This window comes from Colobus angolensis, unplaced genomic scaffold, assembly GCF_000951035.1.
Source record: "Colobus angolensis palliatus isolate OR3802 unplaced genomic scaffold, Cang.pa_1.0 Scaffold180, whole genome shotgun sequence".
Classification (NCBI taxonomy): domain Eukaryota; kingdom Metazoa; phylum Chordata; class Mammalia; order Primates; family Cercopithecidae; genus Colobus; species Colobus angolensis.
This window is the reverse complement of record NW_012114933.1, coordinates 4702315-4725065: the sequence shown is the minus strand read 5'-3', so window position 1 is coordinate 4725065 and position 22751 is coordinate 4702315. Positions and strand designations below refer to the sequence as shown.

General features: G+C 40.9%; 1 long non-coding RNA gene across 1 annotated transcript in view; it reads left to right on the top strand.

Annotated features, from left to right (window-relative positions):
* Window positions 1-22503, top strand: part of LOC105509865 — a 41848-nt gene extending 19345 nt beyond the window's left edge. Inside the window, exons 2-3 of the long non-coding RNA XR_001001492.1 lie at window positions 15955-16071; window positions 22201-22503. This is a non-coding gene — a long non-coding RNA (uncharacterized LOC105509865). The remainder of the gene's footprint in view (window positions 1-15954; window positions 16072-22200) is intronic.
* Window positions 22504-22751: the final 248 nt, after the last annotated feature.

Sequence of the window (22751 nt, the reverse complement as noted above, 5' to 3'; positions counted from 1 at the left end):
AACTATGGACTTTGGGTGGTGATGTTGTGCCAATGTAGGTTCTTCAGTGTAACAAATGTACCACTGTGGTGAGTGATGTTGATACTTGGGGAAGTTGTGCACCTGTGGGGACAGGGATGTACAAACTCTCTGTACTTTATACTCAATTTTGCTGTGAACCTAAAGCTGCTCCAAAAATAGTTTATTAATTTTTTATAAAATGAGACTTCAATTTGCTTTACAAAACTCAAGCTCTGGATAGTTTGCCTATGGGTCTTTATTTATACTCACGCTGACTGGGTAAAAGGTATGCTAACTTTTGAAATAATTTTTCTTTATGGAGAAATGAGGAATGGAGAATGAGGAGCTCTGTGAGTAGGACTTAACTAGTTCCTTCTTTTCTCACTTCTGTCCTCCAGAAAAATCTCTATACATCCAGCAGTCACAGCAATTCCAGAGCCCATTGATGGATGGAGCCACTCCATAAAGATTTGGGGCCAACTTTTTCTCTAAAGCCAGCTTTTTCTCTTTGCCAGTTTGGATTTTCATCTTGTCTGTCCTCAATGAAAATTTAAACTAGAGTTTAAATTCATTCCAACCTCTGATGCTTTCTAATTATAGGATGGCTTAAAGAAATTTCTTGATTGTTCAATATTCAGAAGAAATGACTCCATACTGGAGATTGCCTTTTTAAAATAAACATCCCACCTGGCTTCAGAAAGCACTTAACAGATAAAAAATAAGAGTGACAGGGAAATCAGTGTGTGCTTGGATCCATTGTGGGACACTGTGTTTAATGCCAAATTATTACATTCTTCAAAAATCCAAAGAATCAACATTGTGAGACACTTAAGAGGAAAAAATGTAAAAATGGAAGGATAAAAGTCAGTTGATCCAAAATAAAAAGTAATGAATTGGAAAATAAGAAAATTAGGATGGTTTAGATTAATGTTCTCCCAAACTACTCCTCTCAACTGAATACAGATGATACCAAGAAAGGAGGATTTTTTTTTCTTTTTAATTAAAACCATTTGGCAGGAATTATTTCCCTAAGCTACAAATATATGAGGCGTTCCCAAAGCAAAAATGCTGGAGTTGTTCAAGAATGAGCAGCTTTATTGGTGAGGAGAGATCAGAAGGCAGATCACCCTTCCGAAGAGAAATGTTCCCTCATTCGGGCTTGTCCGATATTCACACACTCACCGTCCATCACGATTATATTCCTGAAAATGTTCTTGTCAGGTGAATTTTCGGACAGCTCAATCTGGGTCAAGATGACCAAATGTACTTTGATTATAGCACTGTTTTTGTCCTCGAAATCCAGGACAAACATGGTGAAACCCCTTCTCTACTAAAAATAGACAAAATTAGCCAAGTATGGTGGCGGACACCTGTAATGCCCGCTACCCAGGAGGCTAAGGCAGGAGAATTGCTTGAGCTCAGGAGGCAGAGGTTGCAGTGAGCCGAGACTGGGTCACTGCACTCCAGCCTGTGCTGAATAACAACAACTGTACTGGTGAAAAGTACCAGTGCCTGCCACACCCACCTTTGTTGAAAGTTTGTTTTGGGGTTCAAAAGTGAGTTGCCAGATCAAGCAATTAGAGAGAACTGAGCTTGGCATTTGGGAGTTCCTGGATTTAGAGGAGGAAAACAGTGCTAGAATCAATGTACATTTGGTCATCTTGACACAGATTGAGCTGTCCGAAAATTTGCCTGACAAGAAAATTTTCAGTACTATAACCTTCTAGGCATTAGTAGGATTGCTCTTCCCAGCCTTCCTGATGTTAGACACATAGCCATATGATTTGCTTTAACCAATGACATTTAAATGGTAGTCATATGTATCTCTTCCAGGTGGAAGTCTTTAAGGGTTTGCCAGTGATAGTTTGCCATGGTCCTTTCCCCCTTGTCAATGTGATCAGCAATGTTCCATTTAGTGGAGGCCCATCAGCCTACCTCCCTGAGTGCCTACGTGGAGCAGAGGCTCCTACTGGAGTGCAATGGACATGTGGCCTGAGTGAGAAATGAACTTTGTTGGTTTAAGCTACTGAGAATTTAGTTTGTTACTGCAGGATAATCCATTCTATTTTTATTTAGAGTAACTGATCAGCAAGGCAGCAATAACTAAAGCCAAAAACTATTTCATACTTCTTTATTTTCAGAGAAACTTATTTTTGGAAGAATCAGACATTTTCCCATTTACTAGGGACCCTGAAAAGTCAATCACTTTAAAAATGTGATTCACCTACTGCAAATGTTATCAAAGTAAATGTTTATGACACTAGCTAGGCTTGTGAGATATTATATGCATGGTTAACTATTGCTGCCTAATCTATCCTAAGTCTTGTCTGCAAAATCTTGCCTTGTTTTCGAAATGCTTTTCTGATCTTTATTCACTGATACTATACTGTCTATTAATACAAGAATAACTATTTGTACTTCAGTGTGTAAATATGGAAATATTTTAAAGCCACCACAATTTTATTTAAAATGTTTCAGCCTGAAATTAACCAAATCCCCTTAGAAAGGTAATTAGATAATTAGATGGTTATAGTGATAAAGATAATTATTACAGATATTTGAGTACAAAGATATTTTCTAAGTGAATGGAAATGTGGGGCTACACATGGATTACTGTCACCCATAGTAAATTTCAGACTTATTTACTTGTATTCAACTTAGAATTATATTTCCAATATTCAGTCAAGAATAAGTTTGATTATTGAGTTTGTTATACCAAAGTCATCTTAATTTTGGACAAATATTTGACAAGCAAGAAACTGAGTTTCATGAGCTGTTTTATGGACTTTTATGTTTTTAAACAAGGAATTAAAGAGAGATGATTTGAGATTTAAAATATGCATTTGAGACAAGGGCTAAAGTTTACACACAAACTCTAATTTAGTTTTTTCCCTTTGGGAGATAATCCAGCATGCACTTTTAAGTTCAATTTAAATTTCAGGTACCCCATGTTACCCTATACTCATCCATAACATGCATCTTCTGTAAACAAATGCAATATAGCATCACATAAAAAAATTTTAAAGATATGGATTTCATATAAAATGTTTTTATTATCCCCAGATATTTTTTTAAGAGGAAGATGATTACAATAGGCATCTAAGATTTTGCTTTGAACCAGGTCTAACTATCCATGTATTTTTGAGAGCTTTCCAAAAGGGAGCAGAGCCAGATGACAAAATCAGTTCCCCTGGGGCTAAACTAACTCAGAATATCTCCATATGGATGTCCCAAAGCAAATTATACCCAACATGTCCCCAAATGAACTTGTCATTTGCCTTTCAAAACCATGATCTGAGAGTCCGCTTCAACTTTCCTCATGCCTCTCATATCTAACCATTCACTGATTCCAGTTTTCAACTCTCACCTCTAGTCCTGTGATTACCCCTCTGTCCTGGCCCTCTCTCCCTGAAGGTCTTCCTGCCTCCAATATCTGCCCCCTCCCATCCTCATTTCCACTGCTACCGTATTAGTCTCTGTAAAGCACAGGTCAGAGTGTGCTGTTTTCACCTCTAAAATGCTGCTATCTTTTGTTTGCCTTTGGAGACTCATTCTGTGCCCTTCTTCCCATTTTCTGTCCTGATGGCCAATCTGTATCACATCAGCGAACTCCCTCCCCTCTGGCTACTAGTTCAGTTTTGACGACGTGGAGCCCTGGGGAGGGAGAGTGAGTTCAGGGTATATATTCCTCAGCTACCTCCTTGCCTTACACACAAATCGTCTGCATCTCTCACCCGAAGGCACAGATCCCATCTAGAAGCCTTCCCCACACACTTGGTTTAAATGTCATGTACTCTATACTTCTTTGCGTCCCTGCTTTTGTCTTTCCTTTATTTCTCTGTCAGTCTGAAAGTCTCTTCCTTCTCTTTACTGAAATATTTTCCATTTAATCCTGCATTATCCTTTGTATTGGGTTTATTAGGAAGATTCCAGAACTGCAAAATAGAAGGGGTCTTGAATTACTGCTTGGGGAGAAGACGGCCCGCAGGTCAGGAACACCCCTTGCAGACTTGACATGAATGAGAAACAAACAACTTTTACTGGGTTAAGTCACCAAAAACGTGGGGATATATCTGCTTCAACTGCTAGCATTACCTTAATTCATGAGTAAAATTATTTTAGGAAATAGAAAAGTTCCATTTCTCACTGAGGTTCCCAAGTGTGGCATTAAGGTAAGTTATAAACATCCAGGCAGGAAGACTGTGATCATGAGAAAGCTATAGGAGTTCACAAAGAGCATGTTTCCTACTGTGATTGTTTACTAGATCGGTAGAGAAAGAAAACCCACCAGTTCTGGTCTTTCTGGACTTGCCCAAATCATTTGACAAAGCTATGATATTCTTTTATTTTAGAGGAAAAATTATTCCAAGATAAAATGAAGTTAAGTGAATTATTTACAGGTTGAATTAATTTATTCAAAGATAATGGCTCATAGATAGGGATCAGCCTGAAGAAAGTTTTCTAGTGGTAGCAGGTCTTGGTTCTGTACCACGACCTTGGAGGCATTTTTGTTAGTTTTAGCTTTAGATAAAAAAGAAATAGGCTTGTTTATGAAATTTGCTCACATTAAACAATGATCTGAATTGAACAAATACAATTTTATAAGATAAATGGAAATTCTGATGCTTAGGCACACACACACACACAAACACACGCACACATACACAGTGTGAGTAAAGGATGGGGGAACCATAGATTAAAACCATTTAATACTCTGAATTTACTTGTGGGTAAAACCTAGGAGTCAATAGTGTGATGTTATCACCTTAAGGTCTAGTGCCACCTGAAACTGCATTGACAGAAGAATAATAGCAATTGATAGGCAGATACCAGATATTGACACCCCTTTATACTAGGCACTGTAGTAGGCACTTTATGTGAAGCTACATATTAAACCATGCTTCCTAGAAGGGAAGTAACTTGCCAAAGCTAGTGAGCGGCAGTCTGTGAAATCAGATTTAGCAGAGTCTCTTCCCTTCTGCACTGGTTAAGTCACATGGAATTATTTCTATTCTAGACGGCCTATTTTAAGAGTAGGAAAATAAAGCTTCTTAATGGGAAAAGGACCAGGATAATTTGAAAACCTTATCCCATGGAAATGTTTGAAAGGCTAGGGAGACAGAGGCCCTGGAGAAGAGAAGACTCGGATAACTTGGCCCCTGTCTTCCAATATTCAACAGATTGCCAAGAAGGAGGATTAGAATAATTCTGTTCTGCCTCTCTGTCTCTCATGCAGGATTTATTGGAGCAATAAAGAAAAGCTATGAAGTAATAGATTTCAACTCAATATCAGGAAGAGCTTTCTAACAGAGTTGTTCAAAGACAGACTTGGCTGCATCAGAGACTGGACACTTCCAACCTCAACTTGCAGCGCTTGGCAGGATTTTCCTGGGCAATTGACCTCGGGTCATTTTTAAAGGTTCCTTCCAGGTTTGGGAGCCTTTGATTTTCATGCTCACTGTGCTATACTTGGGCAACTCAGGAAATTTGCAAACCAGCTGGCAGTCGCCTGCATCATTTTTGTGGTGACTTGGCATTGCCAAGAGATAGTTCAGGAGGCAAATAAAATTCTCCTCCTAGAGATCAGAGTTTATGCTTATAGAGTGAATGAAAGAAACTATGAACCAAACATTTATGAACAATGTCTGTGAACCAGGCACAGTGCTGAATATCTTCCATGTCCTGTGCCTTTCCTCCCACAGAGTGTGGGACTGAAGTTATTTCCTTTGAGAAGTAATCATTTTAGTCAAGGATAAAATGCTGTTTTTGTTTTCTGTTTCTCTTCAAGAGATTTGACTGAAAAAAAAATCTCATCATTTCATTTTCATGCCTTATCATGATTGCTGTTGATAACAATAATGGATTAATTCTTTCCAACCTCCAGAGAAGACCTGCCAGATAATGAACATGGGGAGGAATGCTGAGAAAGCATTTTCCTTTTTGAGTAGTGTCTGGATTTAGATAGGGAGGGCAGGGGCAGAACAACCAGAAATAGAGAGATTCCTGTCTTCAAGAGAGGCTTGAATGCGGGGCACAGAGTGAAATTCTGAGAGTGCGTGGCAGTCTGGACACACACACACAAATCCACTTTTAATAACCACCAAGAGCACTGGACCTCGGACAGAGCATGTACACTGTGAAAAGGTATGCTGGTGGTTTTCAAGCCTTTGTTTGTCCAAAACAGTTCAACATGGTTGAATGGGGTCTCTAAAGCACCTCTGGAAAACCTGAGGGATTTTTGAACACAGTTTGAAAAAGCACTATGATAAATAAGTCCAAGTGAATGTAGGGCAAGTAGATGGCAATCCCTGGGCTTGTTTATTTCTAAACAGAGTTCTCTCCCAGGCTCTCCTAGTACAGCATAGGCTAAACTGAAAGACAGCCTCTTGGTTGTCTGTTCTTTTTTGTTTAATTAATTTTAATTTTTATTTTAAGTTCTGGGTACATGTGCAGGACGGGCAGGTTTGTCACATAGGTAAACGTGTGCCATGGTGGTTTGCTGCACAATCAACCCATCACCTGGGTATGAAGCCCAGCATGCATTAGCTCTTTATCCTGATGCTCTGCCCCCACCCCACCCTCCAACAGGCCCCAGTGTGTGTTGTTCCCCTCCCTGTGTCCATGTGTTCTCCTTGCTCAGCTTCCACTTATGAGTGAGAATATGTGGTGTCTGGTTTTCTGTTCCTGTATTAGTTTGCTGATGATAATGGCTTCCAGCTCCATCCATGTCCCTGCAATGGACATGATCTCATTCCTTTTTGTGGCTGCATAGTATTCCATGGTGAATATGTCCCACATTTTCTTTATCTAGTCTGTCATTGATGGGCATTTGGGTTGATTCCATGTCTTTGCTCTATCTGTTCTTTATTCTCTGTTTTCAGGGAGAGCACTCTGTTCCTTGTCCTCACTACTACTAAAATTCCCTTGCCCTTCTCCCTACCTCTGGTCTCTGTCACTTCCAATGCATGCTGAATATAGGAAACAGTCTGTTTTTTTTTTCCTAAAGTATATTTATAAGGTCGTGCTCTTGCCCAAGAATCTACCGAAGTACCCTATTACCACCACTTTATTCAGGCTTCCCCACTTCCACACCCTTGTCCTCAGGCAATCTCTGTTGCAACCCACCTGTCCTCTCTCACGCTCACCTTTAGGCCTCACCCAGGCTGTTCCTTGCCTGGAACACTCTCTGCAGACCCAATCCCACCTCTTCTTTCCCTGATCACTTCTGCTGCTCACTCTTCTACCTTCCTTTGTACAGACTAGGAACAACCCACTGCCCCAACCACCATGTGCACTATAATAGCACTCTATAACTTTCTATCCAAGGCAATCTAATTATAGTGCTTTTAGGGTTGCTTTATTACTTGTATCTCCTACTAAACTAAATAGCAGAAAAGGAATTTCTGTACTTTATTTACTCTTGTACCTCCAGATCCTGGCAGTATAATATTTGTTGAGTAAGTGATTAACTTCGATAACTATTTGTTGAACAAGTAAATGAATGAATGAGTGTATGGCTGTTGATAGGATGACAGCTGATTAGTGGCCTCTTAAAGGTGTATTTTTCTTTGTGACACTCTTTCAGGTGGTCTTTGTGTTGTGATCCCCACAGTTTTGGAATACCTAGTAAATGTTCCTTTTCTCTGTTTATAGATGGGACAGCATGACAGGAGTCATGAGCCTTCTGGAAATGAGACACTCTGAGTGTGGAGGAGGCTGTTGAACACCTATGGGAAAAAAGAAGGAATTCAGGACACAGTCTCCCTGGTAGCTGGTGGTGGTGGTGGGACAAACCCTGGAGGAGCTGGAAAAATGGATTTTGTGTTCCTTCTTGTTTCCAAATAGATACATCCAGGTGGTAGCAGCCATTGTGCCTTATCTTGTTACCCAGAACCTCCCCAGTTTGCCATTGAAGAAATCAAGGTGTAGAGAAGCGTAAGGACTTGTTCAAATATGATGGCAGTGCCAGGTCTAGAGCCTAGTTCTTGCAGCAATACTTTCTGCCACCCCTTCTCTTCTCCCCACCGCTCTCTGAAAGCCCTCTTTCCTATTTGCTAACTCAGTTATGCATGCAATGCTTCCTCCAGGGTGCTCACCACCACTGACCTGTGATGCTGTGAAAGCAAGAGGTCAAGGCCAGGGCACTTCCTCCTGTCTAGCATTTCCTGCCTACACATTTTGCAATAATGTATACGCAGAGCAGAGCTGTTCCTGTGTGCATAGTAGGTGGGTGGGGCAAGGACTGGGACAAGCAGCACCAGGGGAGATTGCAAGAAATCCATCCACATTTATGCAGATTTTTTTCTCCTGGGGCTTCGGTAACAGCAGCGTCACTTTTTTTTTTCGAAACTCCCAACAGAAAATGTTGTCTTAGATGGGTGCATGTGTGGAAGTACAAATAAATGCACATAACAACATCAGATACTCATGATAGGCATACTGTAAAGGATGAAAGGCCCACACCTACTTCAACCACCTTCATTCCCTTCTTCTCATGATTCATTTGTGGAGCAGGAGGCTGCTGACATCTTCAAATACAAGCCTCTCTGAGCTTGGAGTCAAGGGGCAACATTTCTGCAGAGGGCACCTGTAGACATCCATTTCCCCAGTGCTTTATTTCCAAGACCCAGATTTACAGATGGATAAATTAAAGTTTCTTTTGTTTATCACATGATAAGAAATGCAAGTTCATTTGCAGGATTCTCTGTGAGTTGTTCCTTGCTCTGCAGATGTCATAAGTTCTGGTGGAACTGAACTCCTTTCCACTAAATGAGCACTGTTCCTGACCATGGATTTTGGTATTGAAGATTTCTCAAAGGATCCAGCTCTTTAATTGGAATGTCCATGAATCAGGAAGAGCAATGAATAGCTAGTTAAATAGCAATGGCCTTAAACAAGTCCTCAACACGTATGAGCAACAGATTTCTTTTTCCTTTTGTCTTTTTGTCCTTTCATTCCTTCAACTAGTTTTCTCTTAGGGATCAAGGAGCTCACAATCTAGGGAGAGAGACAACAAAAAATTGGACTATTATTGCAAAATGTATATGTGAGATGCTTGTATTGCAAGCAACAGAAAATCTGGCTCAATCAGGCCCAAACCAGGAAGGAAATTGATTGGTTCACATGACTGAAAACTCTCAAGGAAGGTTTGCCTCAGACAAGCTCACTCCCAGCAGCTCAGCCATTGGGTTTCTTTTCCATTTCTCCACTTGCCTTCTGGGATATTGGCTGCATTCTAAGGCTGGCCCCACTCAGAGTCCCAAAATGGCCATAAGCAACTCTCAGAGTAATATGCTTCCTTTTTCAAATCCCATGAGAAAGAATGTGTCTTTGTCCCAGCACTCCTGGAAAAATGTCCTGAGACTCAGTGTGGTTCAGGGTGGGGCTGGTGGCTAACATGATCAAAAGATGGTCACAGGCTCCACCCTGGAGGCAGGTGTGAGAGTCAGCTGCACAGGAATCCCTAAATGGAAACAGAGCTATGGGACAGGAAAAAGCAAGGTAGCAAGAAATGTTGATTTCAGGGAAAGGGTTTTCACAGGGGTATTAATGTGATTGCCTGATGGGTTCTTCTTGCTGGCTGCACAGATAAACCCAATTTCCTGAGACAGCAATGTTGCAATAAAGAAAGAATTTAGTTAATGCAAGACTGACCAAGCAGAAGGACAGGAGTTTATTATTATCAAATCAGCCTCTCCAAGAACTCAGAGGCTAGAGTTTTTATGAATAATTTGGTGGACAAGTGGGTAGGGAATGGATGCTGCTGATTGGTTGGGGATGAAATCATAAGGGTGTGAAAAATGGTCCTTGTGTACTGAATCTGCCTCTGAGGTGGGACCACGGGTGTGATTAAGTCATGAGTTACGTGTCCAGGTGGGGTCAGTCAGTTGCCAGAATGCAAAAGTCTGAAAAGTGTCTCAAAAGACCAATATTAGGTTCTACAATAGTGATGTTATCTATAGCAATAATTGGGAAAGTCACAAATATTATGGCCTCTGGCCATATGCTCTTGAACATACGGATTATAAAAACTATGCCTACATTTTAGCAGAATTTGGGCCCCTTCCATAATCCTAATCTCATGGCTTTCCATTAGTTTTACAAAGACAGCTTCTGTCCCTGAGCAAGAAGGAGGTTAGTTTTAGGGAGGGACTATTATCATCCTTGTTCTAAAGTTAATCTATAAACTAAATTTCTCCCATGGTTAGCTTGACATATGCCCAGGATGAGCAAGGACAGCCAGCCTATGAGACTAGAAGCAGGATGGAGTCAGCCATGCTAGACCTCTCTTGCTGTCAAAATCTTTGCAAAAGTGGTTTCAATCACAAGACACATGGAAGCACAAGAAGAGGGGTCCCCGTCAGCCTGAGTCGACTCAGGGTTTTCTGAGCCAAGAATGAATCATGGAAATGGAGGAAATTTGAACTGACCAACTACTAGAATTTATTCCTGTTGTACTTGAGGTGGAAGCTACCCTAGGTTAGAAAATGATGACAGTGTGAAATCTGTCTAAAGAAAAGACATCTGAGAACAGACTTTATGCCAGGACTCAAGAAGCTGTGTGTTTGGGAGTTCACATTCATCTCTTAAATTCTCAGCAAAGAGGATGAAAATATTTGAATATGTCCTAAGAGAGCTGTTCCTGCACAGATTCCGGTTCCAGGGCCTGTATAATACTGAACTGTATTACACAAGACAAGCCTAGGCTTGATTCCAACCAATCTGGGTTTGAGTCTTAGCTTGACCACTCATTGTGGCCTTGGAGAAGTCACTTAACCTACTTACTTGGCCTCTTTGCATTTAAAATTTGAATAACAGCACTTTCCTGGCAGTGACTGTGAAAAGTAGAAATAATGCCTCACAGTATATGGTGTGAAACCGGCATTAAGCAACTGTGACTATTGCTATTTAAATGGAGCTGCCTCTCTGGCATGATGCAAGGTCAGAAGAGGAATGTGAACTTTCTGGAAAAGCCTGGCTTTGGACAAGATCTAGGCAGTAAACACAAACATTGGGGAGGTATTAAGGACCTGCTGATATGGGTGGAGTCTCTGCTCGGGTTCACGCCATGTTCCTCATGGATTCACACAAGCCTGGACATTCCTGGAAGATGGTCCTCCTTTTGGGAAAGGAGCGTTTTAGGGATATAAAGTCTAGCATACAGGCTTGGTTCAAGGTAATAGACCCATATCAGAAAGGAAAATTCATAAACTCCACACTTTCCTCAAAATCAGAACATTTCTGGTCTAGCCCCCCACAGCTGGGTCCTAAAGAAGAGACACTGTAGGAACATGTAAGACTAAGAATATGACTGTCAGGCAGCCCAGAAGGCAGTTTTTGGATGGTCCAGAGGTGAGCACAAGAAAGTGTCATGGTGCCATCTGGTTGGAGTTGGGATTGGAGTTGTATGGAGTCCAGAAAAAACAGTTTTCCCTGGGGCCACCTTGCCCCAATCTGGGCAGAAGAAGGAGAGGGAGGCATCACATTTGGTGGGCATGAGAGAGACAGAGAGGGGTCAGTGCCAACAGCTGCAGCAGCAGGGGATACATTTTATGGCTTTGAAGCATAGCCATAGCGGCTTGGAGGTGTCAGTATCCTCACTGGGGGTGGTTCTGTCGTGCCCTAACACAAACATCACTGCAGTGAACTGTAGCATGGGGAAGCTGAGTGCAGGGTCATGTGGTAGCTGAAAGGGCCATATGGTAAGCACACATGTGCCATCCCCTGGGGGTTCCCAGGAGCAGCTGGAGGGATTCTGCAGTGTTGATGAGGGTCAGGGCCAGACAGACCCTGCTGGTTATTCTAACTTTGCCCCAGAGTAGTGTGACCAAGGAAACTCAGGCTACACAAATCCATCACATCCTCTAGGACACTACACAACTGCTTCAAAGCCAGGAGTTTGTCTATTACATTGTGCCTTTAAGAAACCACGACTTAATGTTGTTATGCCTTTGCCTTCTGCCAGGGATCATTGAGAATGTTTCACATATACTATAAAACCTCCTATAATGACAAATTCTATTACAGTGTTTAAAACCATACATAAAAAAAACCCTCCTGATTACTTTCTCTTAATATGCTAGGAATGTTTTTCTCTCATGTTGCACTAGCACACTTCCTTCCTTTTTTTTTTTTTTTTAAATGAGCTAAACAATTTATGAAGTTTCTTTTTGCCTTGGCCACCAGGATGGTAATAGTTAGTTAAGTGTGGTGCTCAGTTTGTTTAACTTTCTTTAGCATAGACAGATTTTATGTTAAAACTGTCACCTCTCACCCCTCTTGTCATCAACATGGCTCTTGTTTGGGGTGTTGTGGTTGTCATTGCTGTTTTTGTCATTATTTTGATGTCTTTTAGGTAAGCTACCTACAATACTTGTTGGAATTAGCTTGTGGATGGCCCAGAGTTTATTTCATAAATGCACTATTTGCTGAGAGAATCTGTAAAAATTTAATCTTTCTCAGGACAGAAAACTCTTTTAAACCTCATATCATTTTTCTCCTAGGCGTTAGGAGTTGAGAATAATACTGCCTTTTTCTCAACATATTTTCATATGAGGTAATTCTTTGTTCTGTCAAATAGATTTATTTTCTTTATCAGGCAGATATGTGGGCAAAAGAAAATGATCTCATTGCATATGATTCCTGACACAATACCCGGGGCTCCAGACTGCAATAAAATTTAGTTTCACAAATGACTTAGGAAACCTTTTTGGTTTTGAACACCTGTTCAAAGAAATCTTGTTTGGAAGTGTTCACTGTTGTTACTTCCTCTCATGGCAACACAGACATGCTCTTGTCCTGATCCTTACATTACTATTGAATATGGAAGGGCTAGTGTTCACGTTCTTGCCCCAGCTTTTATAAAAAGAAAAAAATTATTTACTGAAGTCAACAAATTTCTAAGTCTTTATTTATAAGAATAAGCACAAACCAGCTGGGCACAGTGGCTCATACCTGTAATCCCAGCACTTTGTGAGGCTGAGGTGGGAGGATCACCTGAGGTCAGCAGTTCAAGAGCAACCTGACCAACATGGTGAAACCCTATCTCTACTAAAAATACAAAAATTAGCTGGGCATGGCTCTGGGTGCCTGTAATCCCAGCTACTCAGGAGGCTGAAGCCAGAGAATTGCTTGAATCTGGGAAGCGGAGGTTGCAATGAGCCGAGATCACACCATTGCACTCCAGCCTGAGCGACAAGTACAAAACTCCATAGCCCCACAAAAAAAAATATTGGCACAAATCAGTGTATAGCTCAAAGAGGTTTTGCTGTAAACACACTGATAGAACCATGACCATAATCAAACAAACAAAAAGTTACCAGCACCCCAGTAGCTGTCCTCTTGCCCCGACCCCAATCCCTACATCCTCCCAACAGGTAATCTTAACCCTGCTTTCTGATATCATTATTGCTTGCCTGTTTTTAATCTATGTAAAAGTAATCATTCAGTATTTGCTTTTCTGTGTACTTTTCATTAGTTTCAGCCTCGTTGTTGCATGTAGCAATTATTTATTCATTTTTATTGCTCTACATTAGTATTTAATTATATAAACAAACCTCAAGTCTTGTATGCACTGTACTCTTGGTTTCCACTTTCATTTTTCCAGTTTTGCTCCCTTACATATAAGGTTGCAATGAATATTCTTGTATATGTTTTTTAGTGAATATATACATGCATATCTTTTGTGGATATACCTATTTGTTCTGGGCCATAGGTTTTGTATATGTTCAACTTTAGTAGATACTGGAAAAGTTTTCCAAAGTGGCTATACCAATTTTCATGCTCACTAGCAGAGTATGAGAGTTCCAGTTGCTCCACATCTTCATCAACATATGTTACTGTCAGTCTTTGTAATGTTAGTCATCCTGGTGACAACCAGTGAAGTTAGATGCCTTATCTTATGTTTATTGGCCATTTGGATATGCTTCTTTTATGAAATGCTTGTTCAAGTCGTTTGTTCATTCTTTTACCTTATAGCAATGCCATGAAGATACTTTCCTATATTTTCTTTAGAAGCTTTGTTTATTTTGCATTTAGGCTCATAGTCCAAATATAATTATGTGTGAGTTACATGTTAAGATTTTTTTCTGCATAAGAATACAATTGACCTAGCATGATTTATTACAAAGATCATCCTTTTGCCACTACTCTACAGTGCAATTTTTGTCATAAAATCAATTGTTCATATGTGTGTGGGTCTATTTATGGACTCTTTAATATGACCCATTGTTCTAGTTGTCTTCCTTTCATCAATTAATATAATTTTGAGTTGCAAACATTGGTCTATAAGACCTGATGCTCAGGAATGCCTGACTACAGGTAACAGGAAGGTTTGTAAAATGCTCGAATGCAGAAAATCCACTGAAATATCACAACCAGAAAGGATAGTAGAGATCATTCAATCTAATTCCTTTATTTTAAAAATGAGAAAGCAGGTCTACCCAGGTGTGCTTGATATCTCTACTCCACCCGTTATTCCCCTGGAGATGGGCCTCCAAGGTTCACATCAATGGGCTCCCTTATTTTCTGATTTATGGTTGGTTCAGCTTATAGGGAGCATCTATTTGAGGATGCAGAAGAGTGAAGGGTCAGATATTTGTTTTCTTAGCTACATCCCTGTAGGCTACTAGTTCTTTCCATAGAAAGTTATGGCTCCTGATGGGAGGCCCTCTCCAAGAACACTCTTCTTCCAGGTACCCAATTAAATACCTCCTTTCTTTTGCCCCAGGCCTGGAGTGGTAACACTATCTCACTGTTACTAGTCCCAGGGTACTGCACTGGGATTCTGATGACACATGACTAAAGGCATCTATGTTCCAAACCAGAGGATGAGAGACAGAACCCAAAGAATAGTCAAAGGGCACATTGCATCCATCTCTTAACAAAGGTTTCTAGAATCTGCCACCTGACACTTCTGCCCAAATTTCATTGACTGTAACATGATCTCTTGGCCATACCTAGCTATAAAGCTGAGAAATGTTCTAGTTAGCTAGGTGTCAAGGTAAAAATCTTATAAGTTAAAAATACCACTAACCAGGGGATAGCAAGTAGTCTCTGTCACCCATGCCATTTAATTCAAGTCTAACCATTAAACACATATGCAGTGCCACTCTGAGCCATCATGATTCTGAGATTCAGGAATGAATAGTGCATGATCTTGGTCCAGTCTAATGCAGGACAGAGATTCTCACGTCCAGAAAATGACTGTGCCATATCTATACTTTGCATTTGGGATTCAAGAGGGCATGAGACATTGTCCCTGTCTTCAGACAGATGACCATGAAGATATATCTGTTAGAACTCTTAGTAAATGCAGGTTACCCAGGGAGACACAGACAGGAATAGAAGAAGAGAACCGTTCTCTGAAGGAAGACTGGGACTTTACCACAGGGACAAAGCAAAGACAGACCTTTCAAGCTTAGAAGCAGCAAGAGAAAGACACAAGGAATGAAAGCACAGTGTTTCAAGGGATCAGCAAGAATTCCAGGGATCTTGGAATATAACCTGGGTAAGGATGAGGCTGGGCAAGTCCACAGTGGCCAAGGAAGGTAGGACTCTTGTGTGCCAAGCACAGGCATTTCACAAACGCCTCCACCCACCCATCCCCCAATCTATTCTGTAGTACTTGCCTGTGGAAGATTTCCACTAAGCCACCAATGAACAGTAACATCATATCCAGAAGGATGTCAGACTCAGGCCCAATTTGCATCCCTCAGTGAATTTACCAGAGATGCAAATCTTGGAATTTCACCCCTTTCCTGGCTTGAATGATCTGATGGAATTCTGGAATAACTTACTTGGCCAGACTCATTCTCAACCTTGGGAAAAAAGCAAGCTGGTGAGGGGAGAGGTGCAAGAGGACTCTTCCGCCCATCCATTTAAAAATTGCTCCAAATGGTTTATTTTCCAATAAAAACAAACATTTTAAATAAAAAATTTTTTTTCTTCCCACAGATATACTCTGAAAAGAAGAGGAGGAGGAAGAAGAAAGACTGTAAAGGAAGGAGCAGTACTGTTTTCATGAGGACCTACTATGTGCCAGACATTATTCTAGGTGCTGGGGTCACCATGGTGAGCAAGACAGTCCCTGCTGTCTTTAGGAGTTCATATTCGAATGGAAGAAAACTATTTAAAATTGTACTTATTATCTCAGATTTTTTCAGGTATTGATAAATACTATGAAGAGTATAAAATGGCATAGTAAAGAGTGACTGAAGACTCCTTAATTGGGGTATGAAGAAGTTCTAAGAGGTGACAATTGAGTTATGACCTTGTATTAGTTTCCTATTGCTGCCATGGTAAATTACCAGAAATTTAATGACTTAATCCCACACATTTATGAGCTCATCATTCTGAAAGTCAGATGTCCAACACAGGTCTCATTAAGCTAAAAGCAGGTTGTCAGCAGGGCTGCATTCTCTCTGAGGGTCTAGGAAGAACCCATTTCCCTACCTTTTCCCGCATTGAGAGGATGTCAGCATTCCTTCCTGTGATCCTTTTCCTCCAACAGCAAAACCAGCAGATTGGCATCTTCAGACCCTTCTCTGCTTCTGATACTCACTTTCTTATCTTCTTATACTTAAAAGGACCCTTGTGAATACATTGAACCTACTTAGATAATCCTCCCATCTCTACATCCTCAACTTAATCACATCCGTAAAGTTCCAAGGATTAGGACATCATCAGGGGTTGGGGGTAGGAGGGCATGGGGGCAGAAGAGAGTTGTTATTCTGCCTATCACAGATCTAAATGATGGAACAAAGGCAGTTATGTGAAGATCTTAGGAAAAACCATTCCAAGCAGAAGGAAAAGTAATGCAAAGAACCTGGAGTGCGAATGAACATAGTACTTTTAAGGGACAGAAATATGAAAACAAGGCCACATCTCTGGAATCTAGTTTTCTCTGTCATATCCTGGAAAGGAGGTTTTTTCTGTGGGCATGTCACATCTCAAAAATCAGAGAGAAGCACAGCAAAGCCCCCTGGCTCAGATAACACGGCTGGCAGGTATTTGCCTATACATAGACTTGCTTGTAGCCTATCTCTGACACTTTGCCAAATTCTTCAAAATCTTACATTCTATTAAGAAATAACAAATCGAGTGCTATTTTTAACACACTTGAAAGTTTTCACTGGAAATGCCCACCTTTTGATTTCATGTTGGAACCCATTAGCATTGATTTTTCAAACATACCACCATTGATTCTCTACCAGCACGTCAGATCTCCAGCTGAAGGAAAATAGACTCTGAAGAATAAAATGATTAGAAGGTTTAAAATGTCTAGAAAATAGATGTTTATCTTTCCACATGGATATGTGGTTCTTTTAAAAAGTGAAAGCATACAGTTTGAATCATAAAGTAAAATAAATCAAACTGTATTCTACAAACCTCATAGAATAGATGTTTTCAATATTTCACATCAGCAGGACGATGGAGCAAGGAGAAGGTCAAAACTGAACTTCTCCAGGGTTTATTTTTCTGTTGTTGATTCTCTCACACCAAATGAGCTAATCAAGCTTGTCCAACCTGTGTATAAGTTGCTGCCCTGCATGAAAACAAATGGACACCCTGTCAGGGATGTCCAATTTTTTGACTTCTCTGGGACACAATGGAAGAATAAGAATTGCCTTGGGCCACACATAGAATACAATAACACTAATACACTAACAATAGCTGATGAGAAAACAAAACAAAAATCTCATAATATTTTAAGAAAATTTGTGTCTGGCTGCATTCAAAGTTGTTCAGGGCCACATGTGGCCTGTGGGCCGCAGGTCAGACAAGCTTGATAATATGTTGAAATCCGAGCTCCCAGGACCTGAGAATGGGACCTTACTTGGAAACAGTATCAATGAAAACATAATTAGCTCAGTTAATTATTCTTTCTTTCAAAAGAAAAATATTTTTTATGTGTGAATTTTCCCAGTTTTAGTGAACCTCAGTATCTACTAAAATGCTATGGTATATACATCCTAACAACCACCACCACCATAGTAGTAGTTCCACATGTGCTGTAATTATGATGTCAGAAGGTAGAAGAGATGTTGTGGAGACTTCCAGAAGGCTCAGTCACACCCCAGCAATGTACTCTGAGCTCCTGACAGCTCAGTGTATGGTATCAAAGGAGATGAGACAGTACATGAAGATGTTCACATATATGGAGTCAACTAATCGCTGGTGGATGAGCAAGTTGGGGGTGCTGGGGTCCATTCCCACTGGACAAACCCAGCCTCCTTACCTGCTATTCTTTACAATGTGGCAACTCTCTTTTCTTCTCTATTTTCCTTACTTGTTCATTTTATTATTCTTAATATTGCTAACATAAAACCTTTTGAAATATAATATGTAAAAGATACCATCATCCCCAATTTATTCTTCCAAAAAGCAACAATTATTAACTGTTTCCTTTGGGTCTTTTCAGAATTGTCCTTCTACATAACATAATATAATATAGTATTGTATCAGGTCATAATACATCTTATCGTATCTGTTTTCCCCTGTGAATGGTGTCACACTGCACGCATTGTTGTGCAACTTGCATTTTTTTTCACTTTGCTCAGTACCCTGGGCGAACTTCCATGGCAGCAAGTCAGCATTTTGAAAGTGCCCCATGCAGAAATGCAGACTTCATGCTTTCTCTGTGGTTCACTGTTTGTGGCTGAAGAAGAAAGTTACTGAAATGTGTCCAGACCACGGCTTTCAAGAGAAAGGAATCTATTGTGTATGTAACTGACTTCATCCCAACGTATGATTTTGATTTGTCAGTTAGGATATTATTTTCCTTATCACATCATCTGAGATAATTAAAGGACTCTGAAATGTCGCCTTCATTCCTCTGATGACTTGTGAACAGAACTGTTGAAAGGCTTTCAAACTTGTCATCTCAGTACATACCCATTTTAACACCCCAGGTCAAGTAATTTTTCTAAGAGAATGTATTACAAAATGAGCTACAACATGAATTCATTACCATAAATTATGAAACAAGAGGTCATCCTGCTTGTGAACTTAGAAGAAACTTTTAAAAACAGAATGAATATTTCTTCATAAATCTTATAATGTGATGATCCACTTTGCATTTAGAAGGACATAAAAACAGTATGAATTCCTCCTAGTGTATTTGGTGATTCCCTCTTCAAAGTGGTACCAGTGCCTTAAATAAGGGATTAAATTAAGATTTTTATTAATATCACACAAAACATAGTTTTGAAAAGTGATGAATCTGGCCGGGTGTGGTGGCTCACTCCTGTAATCCCAGCACTTTGGGAGGCCAAGGCGGGTGGATCATGAGGTCAGGAGTTTGAGACCAGCCTGGCCAACATAGTGAAACCCAGTCTCTACTAAAAATACAAAAAATTAGCCAGGCATGGTGGCACATGCCTGTAATCCCAGCTACTCGGGAGGCTGAGGCAGGAGAATCTCTTGAACCTGGGAGATGGAGGTTGCAGTGAGCCGAGATCGTGCCATTGCACTCCAGCCTGGGTGGCAGGAGAGACTCCGTCTCAAAAAAAAAAAAAAAGAAAAAGAAAAAAGGAAAGAATAGTGATGAATCTAAGTTAATGTCCAAAGCACTAAAGCCACATTGAATAAAACTAAGTGAATTTTCCCCTTTCTTAAGCAAAGCGGACTTCAGTATGGCCTTAGTGCTTTGAGGAGACAATGTAACTCTTTATGGAAGTCTCATCCCAGTGAATGCACAAGTGTAAAATGTTTTTGTTTTTTTCATTTTTTTTTCCAAATGCAGAACTTTTATCAGTTTGTTTTGTCAGGCCCTGGCCTTTGAACTGTTTTTAATAGAAAACTAATAAATCTCTGCTTTGGGATATATCACACTCTCTTAAAAAGGAAAAATGCGACCTGAAGTAACCTATTTCTTCCTATCAGCAATAGCCCAACTTAAACCAGATATATTCTGTGGTGTATGGTATATGGGTTTTATGACCAAACAGACGTGTTTCATTTTGTTTTGTTTTGTAGCCGCATTTTTGAGATAAAATTCACATGCCGTACAATTCACTCAAACTTGGTTTTGAGTCCAAGTTTTTCAGCTTCCCTAGGCTTCAGTCTTCTTATCTGTAAAATGGTAATAAAAATAGTACCACCCTCTGATTTGCTGTGCAAATGAGATGCTTGTGTTCAGTCTATCCCATGGCTAAATAAATGAAAGCATAACAGAAAGAATAGTTTTTCATCTTTTACACACTCAACTTGGTCATAGAACTTTATAAGCAATCAGATCTCTGATTCTGATTTTCCACTTCGACAGTGAAAACCTTAATTCTGTTAATTTATGTTAATTTCAGGTACCAAATCTAGCTTAATTGAGTACTTTATCAGTCTCTGCTGATTAAATACTCGATCAATGATAGATTCTGCCCCTCCCCTGCCTTGGGATGGACCTGGGTTCACAGGCAGCCGCTATGGCAGTGTGGCTGGTTTGCATCTGTCCACTGGTGCTGCTGCAGTGGAGACTTCCATCTGGTCTCTTGGGATGGGCAGTGCGAGGAGATGAAGGTTCCAGGGATCTTGCTGGTTTCCTCTGTCATCTTGGGCCCCAGGAGCCACTTGTTGCTGTCTTGATGCCCTACAAATACTCATGGCAACAGGGGACATCTACAGGGCTTTGTCTCTCAAGGGGCCCCAGCAGAAAATGAGAAGTCAGGTAGAGGTCCACCATCATTTTATTTATTTTTTTTTTTTGAGACAGAGTCTCTCTCTGTTGCCCAGGTTGGAGTGCGGTGGCACAATCTCAGCTCACTGCAACCTCTGCCCCCCAGGTTCAAGCTATTCTCCTGCCTCAGCCTCCCGAGTAGCTGGGACTACAGGCACCTGCCACCACGCCCGGCTAATTTTTTGTATTTTTAGTAAAGACGGGGTTTCACCATGTTAGCCAGGATGGTCTCGATCTCCTGACCTCGTGATCCACCCACCTTGGCCTCCCAAAGTGCTGGTCCTCTTGAATGCCAAACTACAAGCCCCCTTCAGCACTTGGAGGTAGGCGTGGAAGCAGGGCTTTTCACCATTGCACCTGACTTCCTCCTCTCTCCAAAGTCTCTCTGCTCCCCTCTCTTGTTCAGGTTTGCTGGGGAGCACAAGAAGCTGCATTTTTTTGTTCTGTTGATTTCCATTAACACCCCCTACCCACCCCACCCTCACCCCTGGCAAATAGAGGCCACTAAATGGAGGTGAGCATGAGGAAGAAAAATGGAGCAGGCCCAGCAGGTTGACGTGTCTGATTTGCCACTACAGCCACAGTGGTATTTCACATTAATTTATATTCTACATGTTTGACGGTTATCTTACCTCTACTATCACAAAAAAAGTTCTGCATTTCTTTCTCTGTATGCAGGTTTGGTTACTTATTTTTCTCTCCTGGAAGATGAAATCTGAAGGAATTCATAATTCTAGTTTATGATTCTTTGCCCTCGCCTCTCGCCTCCATTCTTTGATCTCTGATACCCTGTGTATGATGTACTGTCCTATATGAAATCTTATGGGTTGGGTAGACCCTTTCAGGGGTGTCCAATCTTTTGGGTTCCCTGGGCCACATTGGAAGAAGAAGAATTGTAGTGGGCCATACATAAAATACACTAACGCTGGCCGGGCACAGTGGCTTACGCTTGTAATCCTAGCACTTTGGGAGGCCGGGACGGGCAGACCACAAAGTCAAGAGATCGAGAGCATCCTGGCCAACATGGTGAAACCCCATCTCTACTAAAAATACAAAAATTAGCTGGGCATGGTGGTGTGCACCTATAGTCCCAGCTACTCGGGAGGCTGAGGCAGAAGAATCGCCTGAACCCAGGAGGCAGAGGTTGCAGTGAGCCAAGATCATGCCACTGCACTCCAGCCTGGTGACAGAGCAAGACTCTATCTCAGGAAAAAAAAAAAAAAAAAATACACTAACACGATAGCTAATGAGTTAAAAAATAAATCACACAAAAAATCTCATACTTTTTAAAGAAAGTTTACTAATTTGTGTTGGGCTGCATTCAAAGCTGTCCTGGGCCACATGCGGCTTGCAGCGGCCTCGGGTTAGATAAACTTGATTATATGTTGAAATCCTAGCCCCCAGCACCTCAGAATGAGACCTTACTTGGGAACAGTGTCATTGAAGATATAATTAGCTCAGTTAAGATGAAGACATATTGTCATATGGTGGGCCCTAATCTAATGTCACTGATGTTCTGTATAAAAGAGGGAAACTTGCAGCTAGTTGGGAGGCTAAGGTGGGAAGATCACTTGAGCCCAGGAGGTCGAGGCTGCAGTAAGCCAAGATCGTGCCACTGCACTCCAGCCTGGGCAACAGATGCTGTGTGAAGATGAAGGCAGAGATCAGGCTGATGCTTATGGAAAGCCAGAGATTGCCAACAAACCACCAAAAACTAGGGGAGAGACCTGGAACAGATTCTCTCTGAGTCCTCAGTAGGAACCAACCCCGCCAACACCATGATCTTGGACTTCTAGCCCCCAGAACTGTGAAATAATAAATGTCTGATGTCTAAGCCAGCCAGTTTATGGTAGTTTGTTACAGCAGCCCTAGAAACCTAACATATGGTACATATAGTTTTGTCTTCCCAACCTACTTATTTTTCTGGGAAATCTCTCTCCCTCCCCAGTTACTGCAGGAGCAGCCATGTTGATCAACATGGCCTCCTGCCCCGGTAGAGTTCATTGAAAATTGGCATTTGAAACCAGAGAACAAGTCTTCAGTGACTAAAGCTGAAAAGTATGAAACTCAGGAACTGCCA